This window comes from Tupaia chinensis, unplaced genomic scaffold (assembly GCF_000334495.1).
Source record: "Tupaia chinensis unplaced genomic scaffold, TupChi_1.0 Scaffold000079_1, whole genome shotgun sequence".
In the NCBI taxonomy this organism is placed as follows: domain Eukaryota; kingdom Metazoa; phylum Chordata; class Mammalia; order Scandentia; family Tupaiidae; genus Tupaia; species Tupaia belangeri.
In genome coordinates this window covers 1,374,085-1,388,485 of record NW_006159540.1, presented here as the reverse complement: position 1 = coordinate 1,388,485, position 14,401 = coordinate 1,374,085, and the positions used below count along the sequence as shown (strand labels likewise).

At 34.6% G+C, this 14,401-nt stretch overlaps 1 protein-coding gene across 1 annotated transcript in view; it reads left to right on the top strand.

Moving 5' to 3' along the window:
• The window catches only part of ZNF804A (zinc finger protein 804A), a gene marked incomplete at its 5' end in the record, with an annotated part of 181,863 nt that overhangs the window by 66,230 nt on the left and 101,232 nt on the right, over positions 1-14,401 (top strand).

The window sequence follows — 14,401 nt, the reverse complement described above, 5'->3', positions numbered from 1 at the left end:
AGCATTTTTATGACTTGTTTTATTTATATTAATTTTTAAGATTTATAATCTTTGAAAGTTAAGAAGAGTATTTTGTAAAAATTAGATTAACATGGGGTTAGCTGGTGACGGTGGTTAAGAAGACTGGAACCCACATGGCTGACTGTGTGGCGTGAGTCCTGGATAATCTGATGGCTTAAGAAAACACACTGGGAACATGTGTATGCAGGACAAAAATCCCTGAAAGAGAAAGAAATGGAGGATAAGGGAATTTGGCATGACCATCACCCATCGGGGTGCTTTTTCACCTTTTTCACTTTCTCTCTAGGACTCTCTCTCTTTCTGTCCCTTGATGGAGCCCATGAAAATTAAAAAACAAACAAACTAACAAAATACTTAGCTTAACATCTATATAAATTGAAACATATAAATACTAAAATTTTTGACATTAAAATCATGTGAAGAGCATGTCAAATTATTTTACAGAAATTATTGGTTTTATAAGACAATCCACAGCTATTCTTTTCATCTCTAGAAAGCCAATTGATTAGGAGCTTTTTACTTTTAAAACTAAAAAAGAATAAAATAATATTTCTATTGAAGTCACTTGACAGTAATTTTATATTTTGTAAATTTTAACTCTGTAAAGTATAATTATAGTACAGAGTAAATATATATCTTTTCAGATTCTATTTAGCAATTAAATAAGATAGTTAATGAATTTATGTCTATTTAGGAGATAAGTTTTGAGATCAACTAGATTTATTTTTGTATGAAGAGCCTAGCTTGAAACACATTTAAAATATTAAAAACTAGTTTTCCTTTTTAACCTGAAGATGTAATATGTGATCTGCATGGTTAACTCACAAGTTCCAGATCTTATTAATAATGGAGAATTTCTTCAGAGGTAAAGTCAGGATTTCTTTGATATAGTGTTGGTTTAACGTTTTAATTATTAGTCTTATTAAAGATTGAAGTAATTACATTAATATTAACTTGAATATTTTTTTTAAAGAGAGATTGCTTTCCCTGGGAGATAACCACACTTAAGAATTTGTGTGTAGTAATGATGTTGTGTAATGTTAGGATAGAAGTTTGTGTTTTACTAAGTGGTCAAGAAACGCTTATCCATTGGTCAGATCATGAGTGTGCAAGTGAATTAAAAATAAAACTGTTAGTGCACAATTGAGAACACCTTGCAGTACCTCGTCACCAAAACATTAATAGGAGTATTTCATGGGGAGTCACATTCCATCCTTTCCTAAAGAACTAAATTGGTTCTCTGAAACCCTGAAAAGGTTTTCCATCAGAATAAAGCATTTCAGTAGATGATGGAATCCAGCCTGGGTGGACAAGTGGCTATAATTTTTACCATAAATGCTTGAGAAACTAACATGCCACAATAAAATATATATTTTCTTTAACTGTAGCCTCAATTTGTAGGAGTAAGCTTAGGGAGTAAAGAAGAAGAAGAAAAAGTAGTTGTTCTGCTAGAATAAAGGTCTTCAACAAAGTTGTTTTAATCTGCAGAAAATACTGGCAATAATCAGTGGTATATTCTATAAATATTTGAAAGCCACATTCAGAATAAAGAAGCATATTGTTTTAAAAGTCCAGAGGCGAAAACCAAGATTTTTCCTTAAAGGTACACTACCTATTTATGTACTTGCCTATAGGCATATGCATATTGTTAGGTAAATGGGTGTTCAACTTGCTGCTACTTTTAGGGCTAATAGCTCCCCCTTTTAGATTTTTTTTTTTTGGGGGGGGAGAGATTTTCACTGTAGGGCGCGTGCGCTCGCCAGACAGACAGAGAGAGACATAGAGACAGAAAGCGAGAAATAACCCCCCAGGGGGGATGGTCACACCGCAATCCCTTCTCCTCCATTCTCCTCTCGGGATCTTGGGCACGCACGCACACGCGTCCGGCGTGAGTTTTAAGCCACCAGGTCCGGGACACGAACCGCGGTCGACTACGTGGGAGTCCAGCGACATAGCCATTACGCTAACTGCTGGTTCCCTAGATTTTCAGAATTTATATTAAATTGTTTCTCCTTTTAAAGTTTTGGATATGTGTGTGTGTGTGTGTATACTTACATATTTTAAGAATAAATATTACCTGTTCTTTAGTTTAATCACACTTTTTATCTGAATGGAACTGATTATTGGTTATGTTATCCAGATGTTTCGACCAAAGAAGATATAATTTTATATCCTTTTTCAAACACTTTTGATAAAATACTAATATTTGAAAATTCCTGTGTCTGTTTTGAATTTCCCACTCAAACTGCATTTCAGTAGAATCAGTGTCTTAGAAATTCTGAACCTCAGGCCTCAACCCAGGCCTAATGAGTCATTATCTGCTCATTGAGAGGAAGTTCCTATGTGTATTCAGATTGGAAATGCTGATTTAAATAATCCCCAAGTAGTTCAATAACTCATATAAGAAGAAAAGGAATATTCTCATATATAAAGTTCATAAATAAAGTCGGCCCATTTTAAACAAAACAACTGCAACAGCAAAAGCTCATTGACAGAAAAGAGTACAATTTAGAAACGATTTTACTCTTCACTGAAAATATTTCATCCATTTCAGATTTCTGTACAATGCCATATATGTAAATGGAACCTTGTATTTCTACATATGAAAATCAAACTCTCAATTTTTAACTCTGAAAACTGTACTTGAACGGAGACAAATCCTGGTATTTCAATCTCACTGTATATAGAGAAATAAAAAAATAACTACCTTTAAGGATACAAAGTCAATCAAGGATTCATTATTCTCTGCAGAGCTTTCAGGCTGTGTTTCTCATTTCAATGACCTATAAAGTCATCAAAGTATGTTGGGCTTTGCCAATTAATTATGCAATGAATCTCTCTCTTTTATCCACATCATAATCAAGTATCCATTCCTCCAGTTCATAAAAAACTACTGAGGGCCAAACACATCTTGGTACTTTGGCCAGTATGTGGTCCTGGATCTAAAGATCTCCGGTTCTGGTAATTATGGACACAGCAGGACTTAGCTATGTACTTTAAGAATGTGGACTTATATGGCTCTTTTAGGATTCAACCCTGATTTTAAGTCTGTACAGTACAAAAGATCAGTAGGAAAACTAAAATTAGAACTTAGGTTGGAGAAATGTTAAATTCTTTGAAATAGTTATTATACCATCTTAAGTTTTGAATGGTTATTTTAAAAACATATTTTTGTCTAGAAAACTTTTTGTTTTTAATGTGTCAAAAAGTGCTTATAATAAAATATTTTAATAGGGAACGAAATGTAGATTGTGTAATTTTTAAAATTGCACTGACCTAATTTTTTTTTTTTTTCTGAGAGGTTTTTGCTACAGGGCGCGTGCGCTCTCCAGACAGACAGAGACATAGAGACAGAAAGCGAGAAATCACCCCCCAGGGGAGATGGTCACGCCACAGGATCTTGGGAAAGCATGCACACATGCCCGGCGTGAGTTTTAAGCCACCGGGTCCGGGACGCAAACCGTGGTCGACTATGTGGGAGTCCAGCGACATAGCCATTACGCTAACTGCTGGTTCCCCGCTGACCTAAATTTTGAGGCTTTAATTTTTTTTATTTTGAGACTATGATTTCTTGAAAAACTAACATTTTTCACTCCGTAAATAGACTCTATTTTAATTTATTTTATAAATATTTGTAACTATATGAATTGTAAAATAGGCATTTTGACAAGATTTTAATATTTTAAATGTGTGTAAGTGATATTGTGGCAAAAATTCACTCTCTTGTATTTTTCCATATTTTTTATGTCTAGTTGATGCTTCCTTCTGCTGCACATTGTATACAGAATTTATCCACATCTTCCTTAGCCACTTTTTTAGGGAAGTAAATATGTAGATTTTCTCCTAATCCATACTACAGTGAACAAATCAACAACAATATTAACATTAGACATATGCAAGCATATATTTGAAATACTACCTCATTTTCCATTGTGTGTGGTATTATTCTTGTCTTTTGTTTTTTCACTCAAATTAGATAGTGAATATTACCTTTTTTGGTAGATACATGTTATAATCTATTGCAATTTCTTTTCTATTAGGTCCTCTAATGATTCACTTGTTTTTATTTTAATTTACAGATAAAATTGTATGTATTTGAAGTATATATGCATTCAGGAATAGTTAAATCTAGCTATTTAATACATGTATTATCTACCATATGTATCATTTTTGTGGCAAGAATACTTATCATCTACTGTACATTTCACAAAAATACAATATATCATTGTAAACTACTGTCACTATGCTGTACAACTGATCTCTTGAACTATTTCTCCTAAGTCTAATTTTAGACTCTTTTGATCAGTATTTTTGCAATCCCCAATCCCTCTACCTCAGCCACTATTAACCACCAGTCTACTCTCTGTGTCTATGAGATTGACCCCTTTTCAGATTCCTAATATGAGTGAGATCATGTACTATTTGTCATTGTGTGCCTGCTTCATTTTACATAATGTAATGTCCTCCAGGTTCATCCAAGTTGTCACAAATGATGGAATTTCATTCTTTGCTATGACTACATAGTATTCTCTTATGTACATATTCATCACATTTTCTTTACCCATTCATCTATCAATGAACACTTAGGCTGACTTTACATCTTGACTGCCATGAATACTACTGCATAAACATGAAGGGTAAAGTATCTCTTTGACTCATTTTTAAATCTAGTTATCTTTTTCTTTCTATACAGTTGAGTTCTCCCATTCTGTAGATTTTCTCTTTACCCTGTTGATTATTTCCTTGACTATGCAAAATCTTTTACTTTGATATAATTCCATTTGTCTACATTTTCTTTTGATTCCTACACTTTTGAAGTCATATCAAAAATATTATTACGTCCACCAATTCCAAGGAGAGCATGTGCTGGAGAGATGGAGATACAGAAAGCAAGAAATATCCTTCCAAGGGGGATGGCCATGCCTCAATCCCTTCTCTTCCATTCTCTCAGGATTTTGGGCATGTGTGCACATGTGCCCTGCATGATTTTTAATCCGCCAGTACAGGACTCAAACCGTGGTCAGCTATGTGGGAGTCCAGTAGCATAATCATTATATCATCTGCTGGTCTCTCTTCCAGTAGTTTTTAAATTTCATAAGATATGTCATTCATTTCAGTCTATTTTTTGAATTGGATGTGAGGTAAAGTATAATTTTATTCTTTTGCATGTAAATATTCAGTTTTCCCAAACTGTTGAAGAGACTGTCCTGTCATAGTGGGTTCTTGGCAACTTGGTAAAAAATGAGTTGTCTGTAGGTGTTTGAATTTATTTCTAGGTTCTCTGTTTTGTTTTATTGGTTGTTGTGTCTGTTTTTATGCCAGTGCTATACTCTTTTGATTATTATAGCTCTGTGGTATATTTTGAAATTGATCATATGATGCCTCAAGCTTTGTTTTTTCACTCAAAATTAGTTTGTGTATCTCTAATCATTCCATAAAAAATGTTAGGATTGTTCTTCCTATTTCTATGAGGATTCAATACACGGATTGTTGAGGCTGGCAGGTGGCACAGTGGTTAAAGGTGCTGACTCCCACATGGCCGACCACAGTTTTAGTCCCAGTCCTGGCAGCTTTCTTTCCCACTTTTTCTCTCTCTTTCTCTCTCTCTCCCTCTCTGGTCAAATTGAAATAAACAATTGAAGAAATAAATAAAGTTAAATAAAATAATTCTTTAAAAAATACATGAATCATTTTGCATACTATGAGTGTTTTAGCTATATTAATTAGTCAATCCATAAAACAGGATATTTTTCCATTTATTTGTGCCTTGTTCAATTTCTATCAATCAGTGTTTCATAGTTTTCAGTGTTAAGATATTTTCACTTCCTTGTTTAAACTTATTTTTAAATTTCTAATTATTTATTATTGCTGGAGTTCTCTGTACTCTCTGACCAACATAGACTTCTAGATCAGTGCTGTACAACAGAAATTTTTGCAATGCCAAATATGTTGTACATCAATGTTAGTCCATACTGTTACCAATAGCCACATGTGTGTTTAACACTTTAAATGTAGTGTGACTTAATGCCTGAATATTTAATTAAATGTCTTTTAATTAATTTAAAATTGATATAGCTACATATCAGTAGTAGCTATCATGTTTAGTTTAAATAATTATTATTTTTATTCTATTTATTTTTTATTATTTTTTAAATTTGCTATAGGGCATATGCATTCACCAGACAGGGAGAGAGAAAGTGAGAAAGCAAGTCGCCAGGTTCAGGACACTAACTGGGCTTGGCCACATGGGAGTCTGGCACCTTAACCACCACACCATCTGCCAGCCCCAGAGACTTTCATGTTTAGTGTACAACTCTAAATATTAGTGCCTTGCTAGGTTTTAGATAATATTTTTCTGATTTATCATTTTTGATGGAAATTATTTATTTTGATCTGTTCCTGAATCTTTCACAGAATATCACCGAAGTGATGGAAGTGCCTCCTCAATGCATCATACAAGGAGGCATATGGTGTCACTTTGTCCCATCATTTGTTAGGTTAACTTTTATTGTGCAGTTAAAGTGATGCCTTCCAAGTTCCCATACTGTAAAACGTATAGCTCTTTTTGTAAGTAACATGTATTTTCCAGGGAGATCTTCTTCTTCTCCTTCTTCTTCTTCTTCTTCTTCTTCTGCTTCTGCTTCTGCTTCTGCTTCTGCTTCTGCTTCTTCTTTCTGCTTCTTTTTTCTTTTTCTTTCTTTTTTTTTTTTAATATGCTGTAGTGTTTGTGTACTCACTGGAGAGACATAGAGATGGAAAGTAAGAAAACACTTCTCAGAAGGAATGGCTAAATTTCAATCCCTTCTCCTCCATTCTCCTCTTCAGATTTTGGGCACATGTGCATGTGTTACCTTTTTCAAACCGTCTTGAACTGCAATGTCTGCCAGCTTAACCACCACACCGCCACCAGCTGTTCTGCAGGGAGATATTTCAAGATTACATAAAGTCTTACATTTTATTAAACTTCCACTCACTTGTTTTATTATTACTAGTGATTTTTGCCTGAATCAATTACTATTGTGACACTTGCATAGTAATGAATTTCTCAATTTTGAAATACTTTTTTAATTCGCTAATTTACATTATATTATAAAAAAGAGTGTTTTCATCTTCAACTCTTATTTACATATTTAAATAAATACATATTCATAGATTCTTATCCAATGCTTTATAAAAAGAACCGTTGTTTCTTTGATGTTTAATATGTTTATCGTTTGGTCAGTAGGGAATCCTTCTAGCTCATGTCTATTTATTGCTGACAGGTTATTATTCTTCAGACATTTTCTTACTTGCTATCATGATATTTTAGACTCATCTTTGCCCTTGGACCTGACTCAGCACTTCTCTAAGATGTCCAGGTGCTGGATATAGGAACAAAAACATGGGAAATAGTATGGTGTTGTCTACCAGAAACCATTACTTCTAACCACTCTTGGTGGACTGAGCTAGAAAATGCATATCCTGTACACTCCTCCACAACCCTCTCCCTTATTTTTAATTTTTAATTAACATACAATTTATGCATTTATAATTGAGAATTGAATTTTTTAGTATATTCACAAAGCAGTACAGCCATCACCATGAACTAATATTAGAACTTTTCATTTACCTCTGAATGAGAACTTTAATTAGCAGTCACTCTCACCAACTATCTAACCTGAGAGAAACACAGTGCAATTTTTTTATCTACAGATTTTTTTATTCTGTACTTTTCATATAAATGGAGTTGTATAATATGTTGCTCATGTGAATAATTTATTTCTGTGAGCATGTTTACAAGGTTTATATGCATGTATATATACATGTGTAAGTATTATAAATATATTATTATTATGGCTAGATAATACTTTATTGCATGGATTTACCATATTTTCTCTATCCATAAGTAATATTGAGTTTGTTTCCCCTTTGGACCATTATATATAGTGCTCCTATAAACATCTATACACACATTTTTGTTTGAATGTATTTTTACATTTCCCTTGATACTGTGACTATGTTTAACAACCGAGAGAACTGCCAAATTGTTTTTTAAAATGGCTTTATATGATTTTAGGATTTGCTCATTAACTTTTGCAAAATAAAATTAGTCCTACTTAACAATACATAAGCATACCATACATTGCTGTCTATTTAAATCTCTCAAAATATTTTAACCATTTTTGTAAATTTCAGTGTAAGAGTCTTGCACTTATTTTGTTAAATTTATTCTTTAATATTTTGCTCTCTCTTTTTTAAAGTAAACTTTTGCTCTAGGGCATATGTTCTCAATGGACAGAGAGACAGGAAGCTAGGAATTATTTTTTTTAAGATTTATTTATTTTATTTTATTTATTCATTCATTTATTTTACTTTAACCAGAGAGATACATAGAGAGAGATAAAGAGAGAGAGGGTAAGTGAGAAAGCAAGCTGCCAGGTCTGGGACTTGAACTGTGGTCAGCCATGTGGCAGTATCCAGTGCCTTAACCACCATGCCATCAGCTGGTCCCCAGGAATTGTCATTTCTGAATAGTGATTTCTCCCCAGGGGAAATGACCATGGAACAATCCCTTCTCCTCCATCTGTCTCTCATAATTCTGAGCATGCATGCACACACGCCCAGGATGAGTTTAAAGTCACAGGTCAAGTACTTGAACTGCAATTGCTTACATGGGAGTTCAGCAACTTAACAACTGTGCTACCTTCTGGCCCCAATATTTTGTTCTTTTTGATGCTATTATAGATTAAATATTTTTCTTAAATTTATTTGTGGAATGTTCCTTTTTTAGAAATACAGTGTTCGGATATAAGAACAAAATATGGGAAATAGTATGGTAGTATTTTTTAAAAATTAGTTTTGCATCTTTTTCTTTCTGAGAGAGATATATTTGCTGGAGACACAGCAAGAGAGAGAGAGAGAGAGAGAGAGAGAGAAATCACCTCCCAGTAAGGATGGCCATACTATAATCCCTTCTGTTCCATTCTCCTCTTGGGATTTTGGGCAGGCACGCACATGCTCCCTGATGTGTTTCAGGCTGCCAAGTCCCGCACCTGAACCAGTCTGCCATGTGGAGGTCCATTACTTTAACCACTACTCTACATGATGGCCCCTAATCCGTGCCTCTTACAAACTTTCTGGCTTATATATTCGTTCTAACAGTTATGTTTTGTTTTTAGTGCATTTTGAAAGATCTTTTATATACAAGAGTAAGTTGAAAAGTTTCACTCTTTTTGTATTTTTCCAGAAGAATTTTGAAGATATGATGTTAATTTTTTAAATGTCTAGGGGGATTCACTAATAGAGCCATCCGAATCTGGACTTTTCTTTGGTGGTAATATTCGCGTTATTAACTTAGCTTTTTTCTTTTTATCCACAGATACAGATTTTCTATTTTCTTCTTGAGTTGTAAAAGTTTTTATACTTAAAGAATTTGTGAATTTCAGCTAAGTTATGTAAAATGTTTATATGAATTTTTATTGTATTCCTTTGTAAAACTTTGTTTCTGTGAACTCAATAGTAATGACTCTTCTTTCATTTCTGATTTTAATAATTTGATGCTTCTCTCAATTTTCTTGGTAAGTCTAACTAAATTTATTTTTCAATTTTGTTAAATTTTTTCTAACCAGTTTTTCCATTTTTTCCTATTTATTTTCTATTCTGTACTTGATTGATTTCTAGCCTTTGCTGTTCCTTCCTATCTGTTTGATTTAGGTTTGGTTTGCTCTTCTTTTTCTAGCTTGTTAAAATGAATGGTTAAGTTATAACTTGAGATCTTCTTTCTTTTTAATTTGCTGGAGAATACATGCACATGCTGGAGAGAGACAGAGAGAGAAAGAGAAAGAGAGAGGGCAATTGAGAAAGCACCCCTCTATGGGATTAGTCACATCAGTTTTCTCCTCCATTTCTCCTTTTGGGAATTTTTCTCATGCATGCATAAATGCTTGGCATGTTTTTCAAGACATAGGGTTCGAGACTCAAACTTATCACGTGGCATTGTGGGATCTAGCCACTTTAACCACCTTGGCACTGACTGACTATATATATATATATATATTTATGTAGATTTCTATAGCTATAAAATTACCTTTAAGCACTGCTTTAGCAGTTTTTTAAAATTTTTCAGTATGCTTTGTGTTCATTTCACTCATGTACATGAAGTTGGTTGACTATTTTGGAAGTATAACTTAGTGTTTTGTGTCACATTTGGTAAGGTTTCTGCCATTATTTCTCTTAGTAATCATCTAGTACTCGCTCTTTTATTTTTCCTTTTGCATCCCTTATGTATTATATATGTCTGAACATAATGATGTTTCCATTTGTTTCAGGCTCTGTTAGTTTTACTTCACCCTTTCTTTCCTTTTTTCTTTTTTTTTTTTCTTTTTTTTGAATAGGTTTTCATCGCTATAGGGCACATGCCCTTGCCAGAAAGACAGAGAGAGACAGAGAGACAGAAAGCAAGAAATCACTCCTTCCTAGGGGGGAATGGCCACACCACAATCCCTTCTCCTTCATTCTCCTCTCAGGATCTTGGGCACGTAAGCACATGTGCCCGATGTGATGTAAGTTTAAGACACTGGGTCCAGGATTCGAACTGCGGTCGACTACATGGGGGTCCAGCGACATAGCCATTATGCTAACTGCTGGTCCCTAGATTCTTTTTTTTTTTTTAAGATTGTGTAATTTACATTATTCTGTCTTCAAATTCACTGATGCTTTCTTTTGCTAACTCAAATCTACTGCTAAATCCTTACTGCAAGTTTTTAATGTTAATTATTGCACTTTTAACTCCAAATTTCAATTTTTTATGATATTTCTTTTTCTTGCTATCCTGTACTTAATAAGACATTTTATTTTTTCTTCTATTATTTAAGCATAGTGTCTTTTTATTCCCAACAAAATTATAATAGCTGCTCTAAATTTTTTGTTTGCTAATTCCTACATCTTGTCTCTCAATGGCAATTTCTATTGCTGTTATTTCTACCCTGTGTATGAGTTATTCTTTCCTATTTCTTGGCATGTCTTGTAATTTTGTTGAAAAATTGAGATTTTGGGGTAACTCTGGATACTGATTCTTGTTTTCTCATTTATTCCTTTAGAGACATGGCTTCACTAATTTGGCAAAGTCTACCTTCCTCTGTAGTGAGCTCTATCTAATATTACTCTTCAGGGGCAGAGCTCTGGACACAAGCACCATAAACTTGTCCTCTTTTACCTTCAGGGAGATCGGTGGTGTTAAATATTCCTCCTTGGCTATGCACTTCTATTTCTCTAAGATTCTTAATGGCATACCTTTATTGACACCCCCATGAAATGACAACTGATTTCTCTGTGGTTCTCTTTTATTTTATTTGCCAGAGGGCACCTATACTCACTGGGGAGAAAGAGAGGGAGAGGGAGTAGATGAAAGCATCCCCCAGTGAAGTGGGACCCTCACCATAGTCCCTTCTCCTCCATTTCTCTATCCTGCCATGATTTGGGTCATGCCTGGGTGCACATGTGCCCACTATATTTTTTAAGCTGTTGGGATTGGGATTCAAATTGCTCAGTTGGACATGTGGGTCTGGCTTCCTTAACAGCTAAGCCTTGGGGTCATTCAACTCTGTGATTTTCTACAATATTCAGAGATATAAATTGCTACGTGGTGTGAATCAAGTACACCTTGTTCCCTTTGAGTACTCCCATCTGACACACTGATATAAACTACCTACTCCATAATCCCCAATTGCTTGCCTCCTTGTCTTCGCTCTGCATCCCCAAGACAGCCTACCGATTTTCAATTTAGCTGCTATCTTCATTGACCTTTCTAACGTCAGTCTATTTCTAGATCTAGATAACAGCAGTAACACTGGAAAGAGGCTGCTGAAGGTTAAAACTCTTCCATACTCCCACCTACTAATTGTGTACTAGGATCTATTTGTTCAGCATACACTTGCTGAGCATCTGATGCATGCAGTGAACTTCACTGTTCCTGGAAATACAGTAGTGATTAAAAAATGCAAACACACATCACTTATAAAGCATTCATTCTAAATTAAGACTGTGTCCATCTCTAATTTGGTATTCCAATGACCTATCAGGCAGTTTTCTTTCAGAGATTTTGTAGAACACCTATCCCATTTGCATTATTTTCTTCTATATCTATCTAGATGTCTTTTAAAGCCATCCTCTTTCAAGGTTCAAACTTGAAGGCAGAGTGAAAGGGGGGCTAGAAAAATAAAGGAGAATGTTAGTATCTCCCTTTCTTTGTCTTTCTTTTTCCCATTTTCCCCATACATTTATTTTTTCTGTAAAATTATTTATTTCATTTTATTTACTGTTATCATCATGATTACTATTTTAAATTTGTTATGGGGCATGTGCACTCACCAGAGAGAGGGGGAGAGAGAGAGAGAGAAAGACAGAGCACAAAAGTGAGAAAGCAAGTTACCAGGTCCTGGACTCAAACCACAGTCGCCCATGAGGGAGTCTAGCACCTTAACCACCACACTGCATGCTGGCCCCTCTACACACTTCTTGCAAACTGGAAAATAATAAAAATGTTTATTTTCTTTTATTTTTATCACAGATCAGAAAACCTTACATGTCAGCCTTGAAAATTGCTATATATATATATTCTTTCTAGAAGGGACATTCATTGAGGCCCCTAGACTTATGTTTACTCTTTCTATTCTAATAAAATGGAGAGATGATCAGCAGGTGGTGTGAAAGTTAAGGGTGCTAGTTCCTACATGGGCACTTTATGGTTCAAGTTCCCAACCTGGCACCTGGCAGCTTGAAAAACATGCCCAGTGTGTGCTTATCCAAAATTCCAGAGGAGAATGAAAGAGAAAGGGTTGTGTCATGACCATCCCTCAGAGGGATAATTTTTTATTCTCCATATCTCTCTTCATCTCTCTCTCTCTGGTGAGCACAGGCAACTGACAGAAAAAGCAAAAAAAAAAAAATTAAATCTTCCCTGTCACTCATTGACCGTGACTGTAGCTTATAGTACACCCTGCCTTAGAGAAAATGTTCATTTAAAAGGCCTGTAGACTTTTGAACATGAAAAAAAATACTATTTTATTTTTATCACTGTGTTTGTCTTGGGAATAACTCTTTTGTTCCATGGTGAAATTGTATTTGTCATAGATAATGAAGTATATTTTTTACCAAAAATATATGTCTATGTTTCACATGTGAGTGATGTCTCTGGGAATTAGTCAATTATATAATTTTGAGATATGATACAAAAATTACATTCTTAGGTAGTTATTGAACTGATTGAAACCATATGGTGTTTGCCTTGGGAAGAACTCTTTTGTTCCATGGTGAAATTGTATTTGTCATAGATAATGAAGTATATTTTTTACCAAAAATATATGTCTATGTTTCACATGTGAGTGATGTCTCTGGGAATTAGTCAATTATATAATTTTGAGATATGATACAAAAATTACATTCTTAGGTAGTTATTGAACTGATTGAAACCATATGTCAACAAAAAGAAAAGTCCATGTGATTAATGGGATAATATTAGAAGCAGAAAGGGAGAGCCAGCTAGAGATGTGTAGATCGCACATGACCAACTGTGCATTTCAAGTCCCTGACCCAGAAGCTTGAAAAACTTGATGGATATATGTGGCTACATTCCCTAAATCTCTAAAAGAGGGAAAAAAGGAGAAGCAGATTGCAGTAATACCATTCTCCATGGGGATGCTTTCTTACTGTTCTTCTCTCTCTTTATGGCAAGCTTATATACCCTCTAGCAAGAAAAGAAATAGAAATGGAAAACATTGATGAGTACATCCTGTTTTCTCTTTCTTTATTATGTATGCTCACAATGTGAATAATGTTGGAAAAGCTAAAACCTTCATAATGATAAATTTTTATGTCATTATGCTTTCTTATATGACTGAATAATTATCTTTTTCCTTTTCTTTTTTCTTTTTTCCTTCTACCATTCCATCTTTTCTCTTATTCTCTTTGTTTCCTTCTTCTTTTTTCCTCGAATTGTCACTTAGCCAAATTGTAAAATTTCAACTAGAGAACCAAACAGACGTACTCCTTATGTAAATTCATGAAACAGATTCTAGTAATAAAAACACATATTAAACAAACGTGCATAGGTACATCTCAAATATGTCATTCCAAGTAGTTTTGAGAGTAATAAAGGGGGACCAGTAGTGAGCGTAATGGCTATGTCACTGGACTCCCATGTAGTCGACTGCGGTTCAAGTCCTGGACCCGGTGGCTCAAACTCACGCCGGGTGTGTGTGCCTGCGTGCCCAAGATCCCGAGAGGAGAATGGAGGAGAAGGGATTGAGGCGTGGCTATCCCCCTGGGGGGTGATTTCTTGCTTTCTGTCTCTCTCTCTCTCTGGCAAGTGCATGCACTCTATAGCAAAAACCTCTCCAAAAAA